The sequence below is a fragment of the Pan troglodytes genome, chromosome 4, assembly GCF_028858775.2.
Source record: "Pan troglodytes isolate AG18354 chromosome 4, NHGRI_mPanTro3-v2.0_pri, whole genome shotgun sequence".
NCBI classification, from domain to species: Eukaryota; Metazoa; Chordata; class Mammalia; order Primates; family Hominidae; genus Pan; species Pan troglodytes.
In genome coordinates, this window is record NC_072402.2 from 18,806,708 (window position 1) to 18,828,728 (window position 22,021).

General features: G+C 35.4%; 1 long non-coding RNA gene across 3 annotated transcripts in view; it reads left to right on the forward strand.

Annotated features, from left to right (window-relative positions):
- The window catches only part of LOC107974646 (uncharacterized), a 162,603-nt gene that overhangs the window by 36,384 nt on the left and 104,198 nt on the right, over positions 1-22,021 (forward strand). The window contains exons 2-3 of one of the 3 annotated variants that reach the window (XR_001717535.3): positions 17,899-18,089; positions 20,272-20,412. This is a non-coding gene — a long non-coding RNA (uncharacterized LOC107974646). The remainder of the gene's footprint in view (positions 1-17,898; positions 18,090-20,271; positions 20,413-22,021) is intronic. The other 2 variants (XR_001717536.3, XR_010157171.1) reach the window with 2 other exon arrangements.

Sequence of the window (22,021 nt, forward strand, 5' to 3'; positions counted from 1 at the left end):
GTAAATTTAAGTTCCTTGTAGACTCTGCATATTAGACCTTTGTCAGATAGATAGATTGCAAAAATTTTCTTCCATTCTGTAGGTTGTCTTTTCAAACCGATGATAGTTTGTTTTGCTGTGCAGAAGCTCTTTAGTTTAATTTTACCTAGATTTTCTTCTAGGGCTTTTATAGTTTTGGGTTTTACATTTAAGTCTTTAATTTATCTTGAGTGAATTTTTGTATATAAGGTGTAAGGGAGGGGTCCAGTTTCAATTTTCTGCGTATGGCTAGCCAGTTCTCCCAGCACCATTTATTAAATATGGAATCCTGTCTCCATTGTTTGTTTATGGCAGGTTTCTTGAAGATCAGATGCTTGTAGGTATGTGGTCTTATTTCTGAGTTCTCCATTCTGTTCCATTGATCTATGCATCTGTTTTTGTACCAGTACCATACTGTTTTGGTTACTGTAGCCTTGTAGTATAGCTTAAAGTCAGGTAGCATGATGCCTCCAGCTTTGTTCTTTTTGTTTAGGATTGTCTTGGCTATTCAGGCTCTTTTTTTGGTTTCATATAAATTTTAAAATGGTTTCTTCTAATTCTATGAAAAATGTCAATATTAGTTTAATGGGAATAGCATTGAATCTATAAATTGCTTTGGGCAGTATGGCCATTTTCATGATATTGATTCTTCTGATGCATGAACATGGAATGTTTTTCGATTTGTTTGTGTCCTCTCTGATTTCCTTGAGCAGTGGTCTGTAGTTCTCCTTGAAGAGGTTCTTCACTTCCCTTGTTAGCTGTGTTCCTAGGTATTTTATACTCTTTGTGGCAATTGTGAATTGGAGTTCATTCATGATTTGGCTCTTGGCTTGTCTGTTGTTGGTGTTATAGGAATGCTAGCGATTTTTGCACATTGATTTTGTATCCTGAGACTTTGCTGAATTTTCTTATCAGCTTAATAAGCTTTTGGGCTGAGACAATAAGATTTTCTAGATATATAGGATCATGTCATCTGCAAACAAAGATAATTTGACTTCCTCTCTCCCTATTTGAATACATTTATTTCTTTCTCTTGTCTGATTGCCCTGGCCAAAACTTCCAGTACTATGTTGAATAGGCATGGTGAGAGAGGACATCCTTGTCTTGTGCCAGTTTTCAAGGGGAATGCTTCCATCTTTTTCCCATTCAGGATGATATTGGCTATGGGTTTGTCGTATATGACTGTTATTATTTTGAGGTATGTTTCTTCAATACTTAGTTTATTGAGAGTTTTTAACATGAAGGAGCTTGAATTTTATCGAAGGCCTTTTCTGCATCTATTGAGATAATCATGTGGTTTTTGTCTTTAGTTCTGTTTATGTGATGAATTACATTTATTGATTTGCATATGTTGAACCAACCTTGCATCCCAGGGATGAAGCCAACTTGATCATGGTGGATAAGCTTTTTGATGTGATGCTGGATTCTGATTACCAGTATTTTATTGAGGATTTTTGCATTAAAGTTTATCAGAGATATTGACCTGAAGTTTTCTTTTTTGTTGTTGTATCTCTGCCAGGTTTTGGTATCAGGATGATGCTGGCCTCATAAAATGAGTTAGGGAGGAGACCCTTCTTTTCAATTGTTTGGGATAGTTTCAGTCAAAATGGTATTACCTCTTTTTTGCACCTCTGGTAGAATTCAGCTGTAAATCTGTCTGGTTCTGGGCTTGGTTGGTAGGCTATTTATTACTAACTCAATTTCAGAACTCATTTTTGGTCTACTCAGGGATTTGATTTCTTCCTGGTTCAGTCTTCGGAGACAGTATGTGTCCAGGAATTTATCCATTTCTTCTAGATTTTCTAGTTTATGTGCATAGAGGTGTTTATAGTGTTCTGTGACAGTTGTCTGTACTTCGGTGGGGTCAGTGTTGATATCCCCTTTATCATTTCTTATTGTGTCTATTTGAGTCTTCTCTCTTTTCTTCTTTGTTAGTCTAGCTAGTGGTCTATTTTATTTTATTTTTTCAAAAAACCAGTGCCTGGATTTGTTGATTTTTTTAAGGGTTTTTTTTGTGTCTCTATTTCCTTCAGTTCTGCTCTGATCTTGGTTATTTCTTGTCTTCTGGTAGCTTTGGGATTTGTTTGCTCTTGGTTCTGTAGTTCTTTTAGTTGTGTTGTTAGGTTGTTAATTTGAGTTGATGTAAGGATTTAGTGCTATAAATTTCCCTCTTAGCACTGCTTTAGTTGTGTCCCAGACATTCTGGTACCTTGTCTTTTTGTTATTATTAGTTTCAAAGAACTTCTTGATTCCTACCTTAATTCATTATTTATTCAGGATGAATTCAGTAGCAGGTTGTTTAATTTCCATGTAGTTGTGTGGTTTTGAGTAAATTTCTTACTCTTGAGATCTAATTTGATTGTGCTGTAATCTGAGTGTTTGTTATAATTTCAGTTCTTTTGCATTTGCTGAGGAGTGTTTTACTTCCAATTATGTGATTAATTTTAGAGTACCTGCCATGTGGTGATGAGAAGAATGTATATTCTGCTGTTTTGGGGTGAAGAGTTTTGTATATATATATATCAGGTTTGTTTGATCCAGAGCTGAGTTCAGGTCATGAATATATTTGTTAATTTTCTGTCTTAATTATCAGTCTAATATTGTTAGTGGGGTGTTAAATTCTCTCATTATTATTGTGTGGGAGTCTAAATCTCTGCATATACATTTAGGATAGCTAGCTATTTTTGTTGAATTGAACCCTTTACCATTATGTAATATCCTTCTTTTTCTGTTTTGATCTTTGTTGGTTTAAAGTCTGTTTTGTCAGAAACTAGGATTGTGACCCCTGCTTTTTTTCTATTTTCCATTTGCGTGGTAAATTTTCCTCCATCTATTATTTTGTACCTATGTGTATCTTTGCACATGAGATTGGTCTCTTGAAGATAGCATACCAATGAATATTAGCTCTATCCAACTTGCCATTATGTTTCTTTTAATTGGGGGCATTTGGCCCATTTACATTTAAGATTAATATTGTTATGTGTGAATTTGATTCTGTCATTGTGATGCTAGCTGATTATTTTGCAGACTTGTATATGTGGCTGCTTCACAGTGTCACTTGTCTGTGTACTTCACTGTATTTTCGTAGTGGCTGGTACCAGTTTTTCCTTTCCATATTTAGTGCTTCCTTCAGCAGCTCTTGCAAGGCAGGCCTGGTGGTGACAAATTCCCTCAGCGTTTGCTTGTCTCAAAAGGATATTATTTCTCCTTTGCTTATGAAGCTTAGTTTGGTCAGATATAAAACTCTGGGTTAGAAATTCTTAAGAATGTTGGATATTGGCCCCAAACTCTTCTTGTTTGTAGAGTTTCATCTGAGAGATCCACTGTTAGTTTGATGGGTTTCCCTTTGTAGGTCACCCGGCCTTTCTCTCTGGCTGCCCTAACATTTTTTTTTTTCTTTTCAACTTCAGATTATGTGTCTTGGGGTTGATCTTCTCATGGAGTATCTTACTGCGGTTCTCTGGATTTCCTGGATTTGAATGTTGGCCTATCTTTCTAGGTTGTGGAAGTTCTCTTGGATGATATCCTGAAGTATGTTTTCCAGCTTTGTTCAATTCTCCCCATCTCTTTCAGGTACTGCAATCAGTTTTAGGTTTGGTCTTTTTACATAGTTCGATATTTCTCAGAGTCTTATTTGTTCCTTTTCATTCCTTTTTTGCTGTTCTTGTCGGCCCATTTTATTTCAGAAAGATAGTCTTCAAGCTCTGAGATTCTTTCCTCCAGTTGGTCTATTCTGCTATTGATACTTGTGATTGCGTTGTGAATTTCTCATGTTGTGTTTTTCAGCTCCATCAGTTCAGTTATGTGCCTCTCTAAACTGGCTATTCTGGTTATCAGCTCCTGTACTGTTTTATTATGATTCTTAGCTTCTTTGCATTGGATTACAATATGCTCCTTTAGCTCAGTGCAGTTTGTTATTACCCACCTGCTGAAGCCTAATACTGTGAATTCATCCATCTCAACCTTGGCCAAATTCTGTGCCCTTGCTGGAGAGGTGTTGCAGTCATTTGGAGGAGAAGAGTTGCTCTGGCTTTTTGAGTGCTCAGCATTTTTGTGTTGATTCTTTCTCATCTTTGTGGGCTTATCTACCTTCAATTTTTAGAGTTGCTGACCTTTTAATGGGGTTTTCAGGGACTTTTGTTGATGTTTCTTTCTGTTTCTTTGTCTTTTAACAGTCAGGCCATTCTTTGGTATATGGGTATGGAGCATTGGGTCTGCTTTTCCTCAACTTTTCCCTTACCTGGAGGTATCACCAGTGAAGGCTACAAAACAGCAAAGGTGGCAGTCTTTTACCTCTGGGAGCTCCATCTCAGGCAGGTACTGACCTGTTGCTGGCCCGGAAGCTCCTGTAGGAGGTATTTGGAGACCCCTGTTGGGAGGTCTCACCAGTCAGGAGGGACAGGATCAGAGACCCACTGAAAGAAGCAGTCTGGCTGCTTTTCGGTAGAGCAGATGTACTGCATTGGGGGGCACTCTTTCTTTCCTTGTCCAGATAGCCTGGACTCTCTGGAGTCAGCAAGCTGGAAAGGCTGAGTTGACTAAACCACAAGACATTGGTCGTTTCTCCGTCAAGGGGCTCTGTCCCAGAGAGAGATCAGAGTTCTATCCATATAACCCTGGCTGGGGTTTCTCAAATTCTCATGGGGAGACCCCACTCACTGAGGAGGGATAGATCATGGTCCTACTTAAAGAAGCAGTCTGGCCATGATGTGACAAACCAGCTGTGCTGTGACATGGGGGACTCCTCCTCATCAGGACTGTCTGGGCTCCCTGGAGCCTGCAGGCTAGAACAGCTGAATTTGACCTAACCACAGAAATGGCAGCTGCCCCTCCCCCTGGGAACTCCTCTTCCTCAAGCAGTCTCCAGCCTGTTGCACTGGCTGGCTGGAATTCTAAGCCAGTGGCTCGTAACTTGTGAGATGCCTTAGAAGTGGGGAAGTGGAGCCCACTGAACAGTGGTGCTTGGCTCCCTGGATTCAGCCCCCTTCCTAAGGGAGTGTATGGATGCATCTCCTGCCTTGCCGGGATTCCCAGAGCCAGAGTTTGTAAAAGTCCTGGGTGTCTGTGAAGAGACTGCGCACAGCTCTGTGTAATGAATCCAAGGCCCTGATTGCATGGTCTCATGTGTGGATCTCCTGATCCATGGTTTGCAAAGATCTATGGGAGAAGCATGGTTTCCTGGGCAGGGTTGCACAATCACTCAGGGATTTCTGTGGCTGGGGGCGGAGGTTCCTTCAGCTCTGTGCCACTCCTGGGTGGGCTGTTGCACCAGCCTGCTTTTCTTTGTTCTCTGTGGGTTGAGTTGTCTACCTAGTCAGTCTCAATGTTAGAACCTGGATATTTCAGTTGAAAGTTTTGAATTCACTGCCATTTTCATTCCCTTCCATGAGAGCCATGGACGGCAGCTGCTTCTAATTGGCCATGGCAAATTAGAATGGCAAGTTGGATAGAGCTAATACACATGGTATGCTGTCTTCAAGAGACCCATCTCGTGTAAAGATACACATAGGCTCTAACTGGTCATCTTGGCCTTTCCTATGCTGTTACTTTTTACTTCCTTTAAATAAATAGTATTTTTTATTCATTCACATGCTGGTAGTCATTTGGATTTTTCCAATTTTTGGCTAAGATGAAAAAACCCGTGTATAATTTTATGACGTGTGCTTTCATTTCTTTTAGTAAATATCCGTAAAAATGCTTCATCATATAACAAGTATATGTTTATCTTTACAAAACTATGTCTAATTGTTTTCCAAAGTGGTCGGATTATTTTACGTTTCCACCAATAATATATGAGAGGGAGCTCATATATTATTGGATTATTTTACATTTCCACTAATAATAATTCTGGAAGCTCTACATCCCCATCAGCACTGAGTATGTTCAGGCTTTTCCATTTACCTAGTCTACTGGATGTGTAGTGGTATTTCATTGAAGTTTTAATTTTTATTTACCTGATCACTATTAAAATCAAGTGTATTTTTTATGTGCATATTGGCTATTCTTGAATATATTCTTTTTTGAAGTATCTGTTCAAATTGTCTTTCTATTTTTAATAGGGTTATTTGTCTTCTTGTTATATTCTGAGTTTTAAAAATATTCCAGATACAAGATTTGACATATGTATGAGGTTTTTTTCATTCTGTTTGTCTCTTCTTATTCTCAAAGGAGTCTTTTGAATAACAGAAGATTTCAATTTTATGAAGTATAATTTGTTAATTGTTTTATATGTATATGATCAATTTATCTGTGATAGGCATGTTTATGTCTTCCTTTTGAAACTATGCCTTTTTTTTTTTGCACTGGTGATACAATCCTGAATAAAAGTGATGAAAGCAAGAAATTTGCTTTGCTTCCATTCTCAGAGAAAAAGTTTTCAGTCTTTTATCATTAAACATTATGTTAGCTGTGGGATTTTTAGAGATACTTTTTATTAAGTTGAGAACATTTCCTTTAATCAATATTTTGATATAATTTTTTTAATCAAAAGAGGTTTCAAATTTTTTGAAATGTTTGTTCTATATCTACCGAGATGATGATATAAAATTCCCATGTTCTTATGTTAGTGGCGTGAATTACACATCAACTTTGCATTCCTGGAATAAACAAATTTCACTTTTTCAGGTTTCATTTTCTTGATGTTGTTGAATGTGGTTTCTAAATATTGTATTAAGAATATTGCTTCTCAATAATAAAAATATTATTAATTTTCTTATTAGTAATATTCTTCTTAATAGTAAGAATATTACTTCTTAATACCATGATTTTGGTAGTCAGAAAAATGGCTCCCCCAAATATGTCCACATCCTAATCCACTTTATCTGTGACTTTGCTACATCACATGGAAAAAGGAACTTCAAAGATGTGTTTCAAGTTAAAAACCATTAGCTGGGGATTATTCTGCATTATCAGAGTGAGGCCAATCTAATGACAAGAGTCTTTAAAAGCAGATAAGCTTTCCCAGTGGTGGTCAGGGAGATGTGTCAACAGAAGCAAGGTCAGAGGAACGTGGTGTTGCTGGCTTTAAAGATGGAGGAAAACGGCTATAAACCAATACATGTGAGTGGCCTCTAGAGACAGGAAAAGGCAAGGAAACGGATACTGTACCAGAGCACCAGGAAAGGAATGCAGCCTTGCCAATCCTTGATTTTATTCCAGTGTGTCAGATTTCTGACCTACAGACCTATACGATAATAAATCTGTGTTAAGCTACTAAGTTTGTGGAAGTTTGTTCCAGTAACAGCAACAACAAAAAACTAATACAATGTCCACGAAAGATATTTGTTGGTAGGTTTCTTGTAGTTTTCTTCTCATTTATTATCAAGGTAATACTGGCCATATAAAATGAGCTAAAAAGTGTTCTGTCCTGTTAAATTTTATAAAAAGATTTGTATTATTTTGTGTTACTTCTTCCAGAAATGTTCAACAGATTTCACCAATGAAGCTATCTTAACCTGTACCTTTCTTTGTGAGCAGGTTCTAAATTAAAGTTTGAATCATTTAATGATTATAGAGCATTTCACAGTTTCTAAATTCTCCTGTCTGTTTTTACATTTCATATATTTGTTTATTTTAGTTAAAACTTTGAATTAATTAAAATAATATTCCCTTAGGATTTTTTTAATGTCTGTAGGATCTATAGAAGTACTCCCTCATTTATTCTTAAAACTGTTAATTTGCTTCCTCTCATTTTTACTTGACCATTACAGCTAGAAATTAATCAATTCATCTACATTTTCAAATTAGCAGCTTTTAGATTTTTTATTTATTTTCCTGTTTGCCAGATTTTTATGTTACCAATTTCTGCACAGATTTTTATTATATTATTTCTTCTATATACTTTGGATTTAACTTGCTTGCTTGTTTCTTAAAATAAAACTTAGACCATTGATTTAGCCCTTTTCTAATGTAAGTATTTACAGCTATGTATTTTTCTTTACTCACTCTTTTTTCTCCACTTTCAAAATTCTGATAATTTAATTTTATTTTCCTTCAGTTAAAATGATTTGGGTTTTCTTCTTTGACTCATGGAGTGTTTAGAAGTGTGATGATTAATTTCCAAATACTTGCCAGTTTTCCAGACATTGCTTTTTCCCTCATATTGTTGTGTTTTATTTCAATTTAGTTTTATTATAGTCAAAGAACATACTCTGTAAAGTGTCAATACTTTAAAATTCATTGGGAATTGTATTATGACCCAGAAAATGGTATAACTGTGACATTTTCATATGCATTTGAACAGACTGTATTAGGCAGTAAAGGAATGTGGTATTTAAAAATATGAATTACATCAAGTGTGTCAGTAGTGTTCAAATGTTCTGCATATTTACTGATTTTATGTTTACTTGAAATTACTGGAAGAAGAATGTTGAAATCTCTAAATGTAATTGGAAAGTCTCTACTTTTCTTTGAAGTTTGTCTGTTTTGCTTCACTACTTGAGCAACTCTGTTATTAAATGCATACATACTTGGGATTATTATGTCTCTTTGATGAATTGAACATTTTTTGTATTGTGGCTGTCCCTTTTTTCTTTTGATAATGTTTCTTCTTATGAGGTTTACTTTCTCAAATATTACTATAGACATTTCAACTTTCTTATAATTGATGATTGAATGATATAAGTTTTTCCATTCTTTGGCATTTAAACTCTTGGCCACTTTATAAATAAGTGGAAAGAGAAATTTATTAATGGGTACAAATAATAGATTTTCATAGAAGAAATACGATCTAGTGTTCAATAGAGCAGTAGGGTGACTATACAATAATCAATTGTATTTCAAAATAGCTAGAGGAGAATAATTAGAATGTTTCCAGCATAAAGAAAAGAAAATATTTAAGGTGGTGGGTATCCCAATTACATTGACTTAATTTTTACAAATTATGTAAATGTATTAAATTGTCATGTGCATCCTGAAAATATGTACATTTATTGTGTATCAATAAAAAAATTTAAAAGTGATATACAGATAGCATGTATTTGCTTACAGACAATATATAGTTGGTAACTGTTTATTTGGATCTTTTCTCTTTTCTTCTTTATTAGTCTAGCTAGTGACCTATCTTATTAATCTTTTCAAAAAACCAATTCCTGAATTCACTGATCTTTTGAATGTTTTTTCATGTCATGATTTCTTTCAGTTCAGCTCTGATTTTGGTTATTTCTTGTCTTCTGCTTGCTTTGAGATTGATTTGTTCTTGCTTCTCTAAGTCTTTCAGTTGTAATGTTAGGTTGTTAATTTGAGATGGTTCTAAATTTTCAATAGGGTGTTTACTGCTGTGAATTTCTCTCTTAATACTGCCTTAGCTGTGTCCAGAGATTCTGGTTTGTTGTATCTTTGTTCTCATTAGTTTCAAAGAACTTCTTGATTTCTGCCTTAATTTCATTATTTACCCAAAAGCCATTCAGGAGAATGTTGTTTAATTTTCATGTATTTGAATTGATTTGAACAATTTTCTTAGTCTTGACTTCTATTTATATTGCACTTTGGTCTGAAAGTGTGTTTGGTGTGATTTCCATTCTTTTGCCTTTACTGAGGATTGTTTTATATCCAATCACATGGTCAACTTTAGAGTATGTGCCATATGGCAATGAGAAGAAGGTATATTCTGTTTTTGAATAGAGAGTTCTGTAGATGTCTATTGTATCCATTAGGTGCAATGTTGAGTTCAGGTCCTGAATATCTTTGTTAATTTTCTGCCTCATTGATCTGTCCAATACTGTAAGTGGAGTGTTGAAGTCTCTTACTGTTATTGAGTGGGAGTCTATATCTCTTTGTAGGTCTCTAAGAACTTGGTTAAGAATCTAGGTGCTTCAGTGTTAGGTGCATATACATTTAGGACAGTTAGGTCTTCTCGTTGAATTGAACCCTTTACCATTATGTAATGCCCTTCTTTGTCTTTTTTGATCTTTGTTGGTTTAAAGTCTGTTTCATCTAATATGAGCTTTGCAACCCTGCTTTTTTCTGTTTTTAATTTGCTTGGTAGATTTTCCCCCACCCCCTTATTTTGAGCCTATGTGTCTCATTTCATGTGCGATGAGTCTCTTGGAGACAGGATACCATTAGGCCCTAGTTTTTTATATACCTTGCCACTCTGTGTGTTTTAAGTGGGGGCATTTAGCCTGTTTACATTCAAGGTTTTTATTGATATATGTGGATTTGATAGAATATCTCCCCAGAAAATGGGTTTTTATTCTCTATCGCATTGTCAGTCTGCAAATTTTTCAAACTTTTATGCTCTGCTTTCTTTTGAACACTTTACCGCTTAGTAATTTCTTCTGCCAGATACCCTAAATCATCTCTCTGAAGTTCAAAGTTTCTCAGATATCTAGGGTGGAGGTAAAATGCTGCCAGTTTTTCTTTTTGCATAGCAAGAATCACCTTTACTCCAGTTCCCAAGAAGTTCCTCATTTCCATCTGAGACCACCTCAGCCTGGACTTCATTATCCATATCGCTATCAGCATTTTGATCAGAGCCATTCAACAAGTCTCTAGGAAGTTCCAAACTTTCTCACATATTCCTGTCTTCTTTAGCCCTCCAAACTGTTCCAACCTCTGCCTGTTACCCAGTTCCAAAGTTGCTTCCATATTTTCAGGAATCTTTATAGTAGCACCCAACTCCTGCTACCAATTTACTGTATTAATGGATTCTCACACTGCTAGGAATAAATACCTGAGACTGGGTAATTTATAAAGAAAAGAGATTTAATTGACTCACAATTCTGCATTGCTGGGGAGGCCTCAGGAAACTTACAATCATGGCAGAAGGTGAAGGAGAAGCAGGCGCCTTCTTCACAGGGTGGCAGAATGGCGTGAGTACAAGCAGAGGAAATGCCAGACACTTATCAAACCACTAGATCTCATAAGACTCACCCATTATCATGAAAGCAGCATAAGAGAAACTGCCCCCATGATCCAATTATCTCCACCTGGTCCTGCCCTTGACACATAGGGATTATGGGGATTACAATTCAAGGTGAGACTTGGGTGGGTACATAGAGCCAAACCATATCAATTTGCTTATCTTAAAAGTATCTCATTTCTCCTTTGCTTAGAAAACTTAGTTTTGCTGGATATGAAATTTTTGGTTGAAAAATTTTTGAGTGTTGAATATAGGCCCCCAATCTCTTCTTGTTTGTAGGGTTTCAGCTAAGAGGTCCACTGTTAGTCTGATGATATTCTCTTTGTAGGTGACCCACCCTTTTTCTCTAGCTGCCTTTAACATTCTTTCTTTCATTTCAACCTTGGAAAATCTGATGATTACGTTCTTGGGATTTATCTTCTTGCGCAGAATTTTCCAAGAATTCCATTTGTTTCCTGAATTTGACTGTTGGTCTCTCTAAAAAGGGTGAGGAAGTTTTCATGGATGAGATCCTGAAATATGTTTTCCAAGTCGTTTGCTTTCTCCTCCTCCCTTTCAGGGATGCCAGTAATTCATAGATTTGATCTCGTCACATAATCCCATACTTCTTGGAGGTTTTGTTCATTTCTTTTTATTCTTTTTTCTTTATTTTTGTCTGTCTTATTTCAGAGAATTAGTCTTTTAAGTTCTGAGATTCTTTCCTCAGCTTGGCTTATTCTTCTCTTAATACGGCTAATTGCATTCTGAAATTCTTGTATGGTGTTACTCAGCTCTGACAGACCCATTCAGCATTCATATATATATATATATATATATATATATATATACACACACACACACACACACACACATATATGTGTATATATATACATATATGTATATATATTTATATATTCAGTTTCATATATTATATATAATATATACAATAATATATAAATATATAAAATACATATATTTCATATGTCATACAGATATATGTGTGTGTATATATATACACACACACACATATACACACCAGCTATTTTATCCTTCAGTTCTTGTATTGTATTATTGTGATTCTTATTTTCCTTGGATTGGGTTTTGCCATCCTCCTGAATCTTGATGATTTTGTTTCTATCCATAGTCTCAATTCTATTTCTGTCATTCCAGCCAGTACAGTCTGGTTACAAACTTGTTGGAGGACTGGTGTGGTCTTTTGGAGGACATACAACATTCTGGCCATTTGAGTTACTGGAGTTCTTGCATTGGATCTTACTCATCTCTGTTTGTAGGTGTTCCTTTAACTGCAGTGTAGATGGAGTACAGTCAATAGACTTCTTTTTTTGATATGTTCACTAGGCTGAGGCTTTATGCACGGTTTTTATTTGAAGCTGACTTCTTGTCTCTGGTATCAGAGGTGGGTATATTAGTGAAGCATTTTGGTGTTGAAGGTTTAGGGTGTGATTCAGTAGGTGGTACTTAGGATTATTGGTCAGTTGGTAGACTGTTGCTCAGTTGTGTAGCTCCCTTGTCTTTCCTCACAGTGGCTGTTGTGTTCCCTCTCAATGCTCTGAAAGTGTGAATTCCTCTCCCACTAGAGTGCTGGCATAAATTGTGACTTGGCAATCCTGGGCTGTCCACAGCACTCAGGCAATCTCAGGGTTTATATTCCTTCCCCAACTTAGAGGCAGCAGAGGAAGGGACCTTAGTAAGTGCTTGTGGCCAAGTGTGTTTTGCTTGTCTCCTGGGGGCTCCACCCCAGAGGGATGTAGATCAGTAATTGCTCAGTGCAGTCAGCCCAGGATGAAAAGTCTGAGCTGTGGGCCCAAGCCAGGGGTTCCCTATATGGTGACAGGCAGTGGGAGTTGTGTGAGACCCATAATAAATGGAGTGACCTCCTTTCCTTGGGTCTAATGAAGCTTGTTGGAGGTGTAGATAATGCATTTAGGGTCTTTGCTCCTTCATTAGTCTGAGAGTAGTAAGGGTAGATCCACTGGATAGGCAGTGGCAGAGAAGCTTTCAGTTGCATCTGGAGGCTCTGTCCAGGGAGCTGCTGAGTTGGTGCTGGCTTGATAGCTCTGGTGAGGGGCTGGCTGGAGGCCCAGGTCTGAAGGACCTGCCTGGTGAGAAGATAATGGACACCCCCGTAGCCGTCTGGCCAGTTTTCTGTCGGGCTGCTGTGGTATGTTGGGGTCCCAGTCCAGTCACTAGTCACCTCAGGTTTTCCAGTACCTAGAGGTCAAATTTTGATTTGTTCTATTTTTATCTTCTATTCCTCCTCATTAACATCAGGTTTTCCTTTAAATATTTCAGGAAATTTATAAAAGCTCTTTCAAAGTTATTGCCTACTAATTTCATCTTCCCTTCCATTTCTGAATGTTTCTATTTATTGATTTTTCTTATGTTTATGTGTCACATCTTTCTACTTCTTGTAATATATAGCACTTTTTATGGGAAGCAGGGCATTATAATAGTATGTTGTTGAATACTTGGATTTTGTATTTTCTTTTAAAGAGTGTTGGATTTTGTTTTGGTGGACAATTAAGTTATTGTGGGTAAGTTTGATCCTTTTGTAACTTACGTATAAACTTTATTAGAGTGGACCTAAATTAGCCTTTACCCTTAAACAAGCTTTAATATAGGGGCTGGTATATGTCTATAATTATGCTGTACACAATGGTTAGGATGTTCAACAAAGTGTCTCTATTCTTCCTAGTTGAAACTCAAACATTTCCCAGACCAATGTGAGTCCTGGAAATTATTCAGCTTTCTAACTCTTTGCCTCATAAAGTTTCACCCTATGCATATGTATCTTAGTATTCAGCAACATATTTAAGGGAATGCCTATGTGTATTTTTGGAACTCCTTTTCTTAGTAGCATCCTTTTTCTGTGCTCTGTCTTGAAAACTCCAGGTATCTCAGCCTTTCTAAACTCCATCTGTCTTTTCAAACCAGTGAGGCGATGGTGTTCTGCTTGGCTTTCTTCCCCCTACTCCATGGTCTAGAAAATGTACCGGGTAGAAATCTAAAGTGACCAAGGTCTCATTTTTTTCCTCTTCTCTCAGATATTACAGTATTCTACTTCTAATGCCCAATGTCTAAACTCAACTTTTAAATATTTTTTTTTCAGTTTTTTAGCATTTTTTAAAATGGTGGGAGGGTAAGTTATTATTTCATGTCCAAGGACCAGCACCCATTTTTAAAAAACAGATTGTTTCTAAGCTCTGTTTGAAGTTTTATGGTCAAAAATGATTGATGTTTTCTTGAAAAACTTAAATTATGTCATGTTCTGTTTTTATATATTAAGCTGGAATTTTGCTTCCTATAACTTTTTCACAGATTACAGTTACATCTTAAATCTGTAGGCTTCAGCTACATTGCATAGGTCTGTTTCTTTCTTTTTTTTTTTTCACATGACAGCTGTTTGAAATTAGAAGACAGAAAGTGCTTTTTTTTTTTTTTTCCCGAGAAATGGTTTTCTGAATCTTTCATAATCTTGGATACTTTTTGGATATTGTCAGATTCAAAATATTTTTTCTAAAATATATTTCTTATAAATAATAAAAGCATTCCAGATGTGGTCTGATGAAATCATGCATATGGAATTGATCTTGTGTTATCAAATGATTAATAACTTTTATTTAAATATTGTTACTAGCACACTACCATAGAATCTATATAACTTCAACAAAATGCCACTTTTAACCTCTTTTTTTATTACAAAATATAGGGTTATAGAATCACAGAATTCGAGGGAGAGAAAACTATTGAGAACAGTTTGTGCAACTATGCCATTCTACTGAGAAATCTTTTTTTTTTTCTTCTTTTTTTGAGATGGAGTCTCACTCTGTCATCCAGACTGGAGTGCAGTAGCGCAATCTTGGCTCACTGCAACCTTCACCTCCCTGGTTCAAGCAGTTCCCCTGCCTTGGCCTCCCAAGTAGCTGGGATTACAGGCATATGCCACCACACCTGGCTAATTTTTTTTTGTATCTTTAGTAGAGACGGGGTTTCACCATGTTGGCCAGATTGGTCTCAAACTCCTGACCTCAGGCAATCTGCCCACCTCAGCCTCCCAAAGTGCTAGGATTACAGGCATGAGCCACCACGCCCGGCCTCTACTGGGAAATCTTTATGGCCTCCCTGTCACTTTCAGCAGAGCCCAAAGTCTTAATGGTGCAAACACAGCCTTGTCTACTTTTCTGCATTCATTACTCATCTTTGGCTCTATGATTTTTTGCTTCAGTAATCTGTTTTGTATTTCATAAATAGATTTCTTTCAGGGTGTTTTTTCCACGCTATTTTCTTGCCTAGAATGTCCTTTCCAACATGATTTCTTACCTAAAATTACATATCCTTTAAGAATCTTTACAGATACTGATTCATCCAGGAAGACTTTCTTCTTTTTAAAGCACTAAGGATGAGTTAGCTGCTTCTTCTCTTGCACTCATAATTTTTTTAATAACTCTGTCACTGCATTTAGTACATTTTACCATAATATCTAATGTACTTGTCTATCTGGAATACTGAGGATCTTGACTAGTATTATTTATCATTTTATCACTAGTGTTTAGTAAAACATCTGGGACATAGCATAAGTGAAATAAATGGCTATTAAGAAGAAGGTGAGTTTTACAAATTGGAAAGTTGATTTCTGAGAAACTAATTGACTTGTCTAAGGACACAGAGCTAAATCATCATAATCAAGTCATAGAACTGAAATTCTACATGTTTTTGAAATCATAGTTTAATTTTCAAAATTTTAGTTTTTGCATCTTAAATAGAGAAAACTCATGCCAGGCAACATAGTTTCCTAGAAAGTAGTGTTAGGCAAATATTTATGTTTTAAGACTTTCCTGGGGAGTGTAGTCTTTGAGATGTGGGAGAGAGGGAAAAGGGAGTGAGGCAGGAAGTAAAGAAAACGAATATGAGGGGGTGTGTTACTGAGTTAGCTATCACTTGACATCAAGTATAATGACTGTTTAATTTGGTAAGACTATTGCTGGGGAGACTGCATGATCTGCTGGTCTTATGGCAGTCCTTCTAGAGAGAGGAAGGGAGACAATTTATGTGCCAGATTTGTCTCTTACTGATCTGAGATTGGTTCCACAAAGATTGTCTCTCTAAGCTTATAGATTGAATATGCATGACTGTCAACTGGGTTCCAGGACATCTTTAAATGTCAGGGAGGACTTATTTCAATTTGCTTCAATTGTACCATCTTCACGTGAAAAATATCTCACAACTTTCTTATATAGTTCTTATTTGTTTTATGAAATTTTTACATAATAGGATCAGCTCTTTGCTAAAGTTGAGTGTGCATTTTGATTCTTTTTCCTCTCAAGCATTTTTGAGCACTAGAGTGGAGAAAAGGAAGTAAACAGAAAAATGGCAAGTATGATGCGTAATGAATTAAAGTTATTTTCCCCAAACTTTCCCCTAATTTTCTAAATGATAGAAACCAAATGGAAGAGCCTTTTTTGGGAAATAGTGTTATTCCTAGAGATCCCTAAGAGCTTTGGTAGTCATTTTAATTCATCATTTTTAGAAGTTCTAAACTGCTTTTTGTTTTTGAATTTGATAATTGTCATTTACCAATTTCTCTTACCCTAAGAGATAGTATATAAAACATGGTCTATAGTAGACTATTGCATGGACAGAAAACAATGGCCAGAAAACAAAATAACACGTAAAAACATGCTTAGTCAAGACTTTTTGATTCCCTTATCAACTCTTCAGAGATAAGTATGGTTAAAAGTTTGGTACATATTCTTCCAATTTTTATGCAACTTATGTGCAAACTTACACCTAGAGAAACTTTTCTATATTCCCTGCTCCGTACCTAGTCTCTTAATCTAGCTAGCTTTCTTTTCTCTTTCTTTTTTTCCTTCCTTCCTTCCTTCCTTCCTTCCTTCCTTCCCTCCCTCCCTCCCTCCCTTCCCTTCTTTCCTCCCTCCCTTCCCTTCTTTCCTCCCTCCCTTCCCTTCTTTCCTCCCTCCCTTCCCTTCTTTCCTCCCTCCCTCCCTTCCCTTCTTTCCTCTTCTTCCTTCCTTCCTTTTTCTTTCTTTCTCTTCCTTTTTCTTTCTGCCTTTCCTTCTTTTCTTCTTGTAATTACACACACTACTGTGATGATTATTCTATCTGCATAGTAACTTTGGGTAAATTTGTGTGTAATCACTAAAAGTGGAATTGTTAGTTCAAAGGGAAGGCAAGATAGGTATTGCAAAAATATATTGTACCATTGGACCCTCCTTAAATGGTTGAGAATGCCTGGTCTCTTCCTCATTCAAATGAGTATTAAGTATTTTAATCTTTGCCAATCTGATGCATAAAAAAATCATTGTTCTGATTTGTATTTATTTGATTATTAAGATTCAAGATCTTATTATTTGTTTATTGGTCAATTCTGTGAATTGCTTTTTGCAAGTCTTTTCATGTCTGTTTGTAAAATTTGTAAATTATTTATTTTTATTCTTATTTATTTACAAAGATACGTCTATTTTAGTATTAATTTGCAGACGTTTTTGCTATTTTGCATAGTAACCTATTTCAAATGGATTGAAAAAAATTTTTCCATTACTTTAAAATTTGCTTATAGTGTTTTATAATTTGGCTTATGGGATTATTTGTTATGAAACATTTAAATGACTAAGTTCTCAAATGTATTGATCTTTTCTCTTTATAGTTTCTGTGTTCATATTATTATCATAAAGATCTTTTTCATTTTAAAATTATAAAATATTTTTATTTTTACATTTTAATCTTCAAGTTGTCTTGATTTTGCTTTTGAGCATAACAAGAGGTTGTGTAATACCCTAAAAGACATAGTGACTCCAATTTCTGCACACAAAACATATTAGGTAGTCTACCTATTACTCATAGATTTAAAAGGTAATCTGTATTATATGTTGGAGTTTCATAAATCTTTGGGATCTCATCTTGTCTACTGATATATACTCTTATGTGATATTATTATATAATTTTATTATCGTGAATTCATAGTATATTCACACATTTGCTTAGTCATTTGTCTGTTTTAGGTACCATGTGAAGGCCTGGGCATATAACATGAAACAAGAAAGATAAGGCCCTTGCTTACATAGAACTTGGTGAAGAATCTAGACCATAACAAGCACACAGAGAAAACATATCACAAATTGTGCTAAAGTTCTGTAAAGGGATTAAGATGGAGTGTCACAAGACTGAATTAGACAGAGTGCCCTTGAAAGAGGTCAGTTGATAAACAGTCTTTATTTCTTATGCAAACTGAATTCCCCTTTATCACATAACAGAACATATTTACAAGTTCTAGGGATGAGGCCATGAACTTTTTCAGAGGCTCATTATTCTGCCACCTGCAAGAGGAGAGAGAACTGTAGTGCTGTGTGTGAGAGGAAACCTGGCATGAGCTGGGGATGGAAGCTATGGTCTTTTTTATTATGGCAAAGAGTTTAGATTTAAGTGAAAACAGCCATGGGGGGTTTTAACAGGGCCATACTATGATTTGATGTAAATTTTCAAATGTCTATTTTTAACACTGTTTAATTTTCAATACAATAATTTACTCTTAGATGTTAACTCTAGAACAGAAAAGCTAAAAGTTTTTCAAAAAACACAAAAAAACGAGGAATTTTGATTGAACCATGCTGAATTTATTGAACTATTTTATTAAGTGGTATCTTTAATATTTAGTCTTTTGATTGTACAGGATTTATACTTCCATTTATTCATTTGTGTTTTTAAATGTATACTTTTTAAAAATACTCTTTACCTTGGAACTGTATATTTCATGTGAGATTTAACCTTAGATGTTATGTAAAATTAAAAAATATTTTAATGTTGTATCACTGATTATTTTCAGTTAAATTAAGTGCTCTTGATTTTGTATATTTTTCAAAAATCTAGTAACCTAGTAAAATTTGCTTATTCTAAGAATTTTCACTCAATACTTTTAGGGTTTCCAGGTAGACAATTTTCATATAATCTTAATTCTTTCATTTTATATTTACATGTTTAACTTAAATTGCACTGACAAAGGCTTACAGTATAGAAGTGATAAGTGTAGGTATTGATTAGTAATGAATGCTTACTTTATTAAGTGACTTACTTTAGCATGTATCATTTTTGTCCGTTAGTGTGTAATGCAATGAATTACATCATTATATTTCCTCAGTATTAAACTATTTTTTATTTCTGGAAGCAATGAATACTACTTTTCTCTTGGTACAATATTCTTTTACTTCTGCCAGACTTTATGGCTAATATTTACCTTTATGATATTAATAAAGTATCTATATGCATAAGTGATGTTTATCTATTGTAATTTTTATGCTCTCTTTGTTCATTGAATACTAAAGATACAGCAGGTTTATGAATAATGTTTGAAAGATCTCATGTTTTTCTATGCTCTGAAGCAAAATTAAAAACTTGACCCTTTGCTAAAATTTATGAATCTCATGCCTTTGTTATGGGTCTATTCAGGATTTTGAAATATTTTGTGAAGTTGGTCATTTATATTTTCCAATAAAATAATTGCATTGGCCAGGCACAGTGGCTCACAGCTGTAATCCCAGCACTTTGGGAGGCCAAGACAGAAGGATCACTTGAGATCAGGAGCTTGAGACCAGCCTGGGCAACATAACAAGCCTCTATCTCTACAAAATTAAAAAAAAAAATTAGCTAAGCATGGTAGCATGCAGTTGTAGTCCCAGCTATTTGGGAGGTTGAAATAGGAAGATTGCTTGAGCCCAAGAGTTTGAGGCTATAGAAAGCTGTGATAGTGCCACTGCATTTGAGCCTGGGTGAAAGGGTGAGACCCTGTCTCTAAAATAATAATAATAATTATTATTATATGTATAAGTTTATTGGTATAAAGTTATACTTTATTCCTGTATGACACTTTGACCTCAAATTTTAGCCTTTAATCTGTGTCTCTATGCTTAATTTTTTTAAATCTTATTTCTTTATTCTTGGGAATATCTGCAAGAAGTTTTTATTTTAATACTATTTTGTAAAAGGAAGCTTACTTTAATAAATTATGCTTATTTAAAGTGTTAGTTTCTATTTTACTTTTATTGCTTCTGCTATCTAACTTTCTCTAAGAGAAGACTACCAGTACATGTGGATGCATAGTTTCTTGATAAAATTGATGACTCACTCTACTGAAAAACAAATAAAAAAAAATCTGAGTTCATTATGCATTTCACTCCTTAGGTAGAATATTTTAAAATTTTAGCACTTATATTTCTAAATTGTTTTTATTCTTCTTTGATTCATTTATCATAGTCTCTTGCTTTTGATTTATGGATGCCATATGGTCTCAATTTCCATGGAGAATACTAACTCTCTTCTTTCTTGTATTAACTCTGTTTCATTAGAAAAATGACATTTACTGCCTTTGAGCTTCTTTTCAGAATACTGAGTATGTTCCTGTGTCACCTTATTTGCCAATAGTGCCAATTTTTAGAATGGAGGGTGTAGATCCATCCTTTGCAACTGGTGAGGACCTCCTCAGTAAGGCACTGAGCCAGGAGTCTATACAGCCATGCCAACAGGTAAGTATGCTCACCTTCTTCTCTGGGTTACAATGTCAATTCGCTTTGCTACAGGCATATCTTTTGACCATGACAACACTTTGTGGGTTTTTTGTTTTGTTTTTGCTTATTTTTATTTTCTTTACTAGGGAAACAGTACACACTCGTACTAAAAAGGCATTCTTTTCTTGTCTGTAGTGGAATTGTCCAAGTTGTTTGGCTTGATCTCCAGGGTCGACTTTCTAAACCAACAAGTTTTTAATCCTCTGATGGCAGAATATTAGGAGTGTCTGTTTCTGGCCTGGATTTTAGTTGCTGAGGTTATAAGTATGTAGGGAAAGAATTACTGTAGAAATTAAAGTTTCCAGGGATTTTATTGCTGTGCTGAGTCATTTATCCTTCTTGTGTTTTGGGGCTGAAAGTTAGCTGGAGAAATATTTATCTTTTCTCTCTCTTCTAATGCCAGTAATCCAAGTCTACTTTGCCAAAGTCCCAATTTTCTATTGATTAAGCCAAACTTCCACATGGTGTGAATGCTACAGTTAAATGTATTCTGTGTTTAGGAAAGGCACAGTTCTTAAAGCCATCTTCCACAGGGCTTCCATATCACTTCCTCTTTCAACCCTGAGTTGTGGATTATTTTATTGAAAAAATATTATTTCTAATGTTTCAAAAAGCTTTCCTTTGCTTGAGTTCAGTTATGAGTGATATCTACTTGTCTTCATCAAGAAATTTTTTAGCTGATTTGGTGGCTGATGCCTATAATCCCAGGACTTTAGGAGGCTTAGGTGGGAGGATCACTTGAGCCCATGAGTTCGAGATCAGCCTGGGCAACACAGTGAGACCTTGTCTCTCCAAAAAAAAAAAGAGAATGTCTTCAATTTCTTGTCCATTGATAGTACATGTCTCTGGTACAATGCCTTTCTTTCTCTTCATTTTTCTTACATGCAATTTTTGTTGGTAATTAAAATAATATTTGGGAAAGAAAAAATGTATCCAGATAAATATGTCATCAAGAAATTAGAATTTGTAATCGGGTTCATTTAACAATTAATAGTTTTCCACATGTGACTCTTCTTCCAATAATTTCTTTCTAGGGCATTCTAAACTCTCAAATGTCACCCATGCACTTTGCCACCTTTAGTGAAAACTGTAGAGTTACGGTAGAGTTTGTTCAGAATCTGTGGCTCCTTAGTGATGGAGAGCAATTTGTTCAGCATTTTATCGAAATAGGAAGGGTTAATGGCCTTGTTTGTCCTGAGGCTTTTTTTTCAGTCTCTGAAAATGGAATTGTATGTTAATATGTAAATGAATTCTATATTTTTTGCAGCTACACAGCTCTTTACTGGAGGGGACCTCAAATACAATTTCTCTAAAAACTAATGTAGATCTCTTTTATTATTCCGAAAAGTCTGCCTCTTTTTTTTTTTTTTTTAACCTGTCAGGCATATTTGGTCTAACCTTCTATATCCAGGTAGGCAAGTTGTCATTTAGCTACATTTTGCAGATGTGACAAGTGAGGCATAAAATTTAAGTAATTCTCAATATACCTAGTAATAAAATGCTAGAATCTAAATTGTCTATTTCTAATTAAAGTTATGCTGCTATCTCCCACAGGGCTTCCATATCA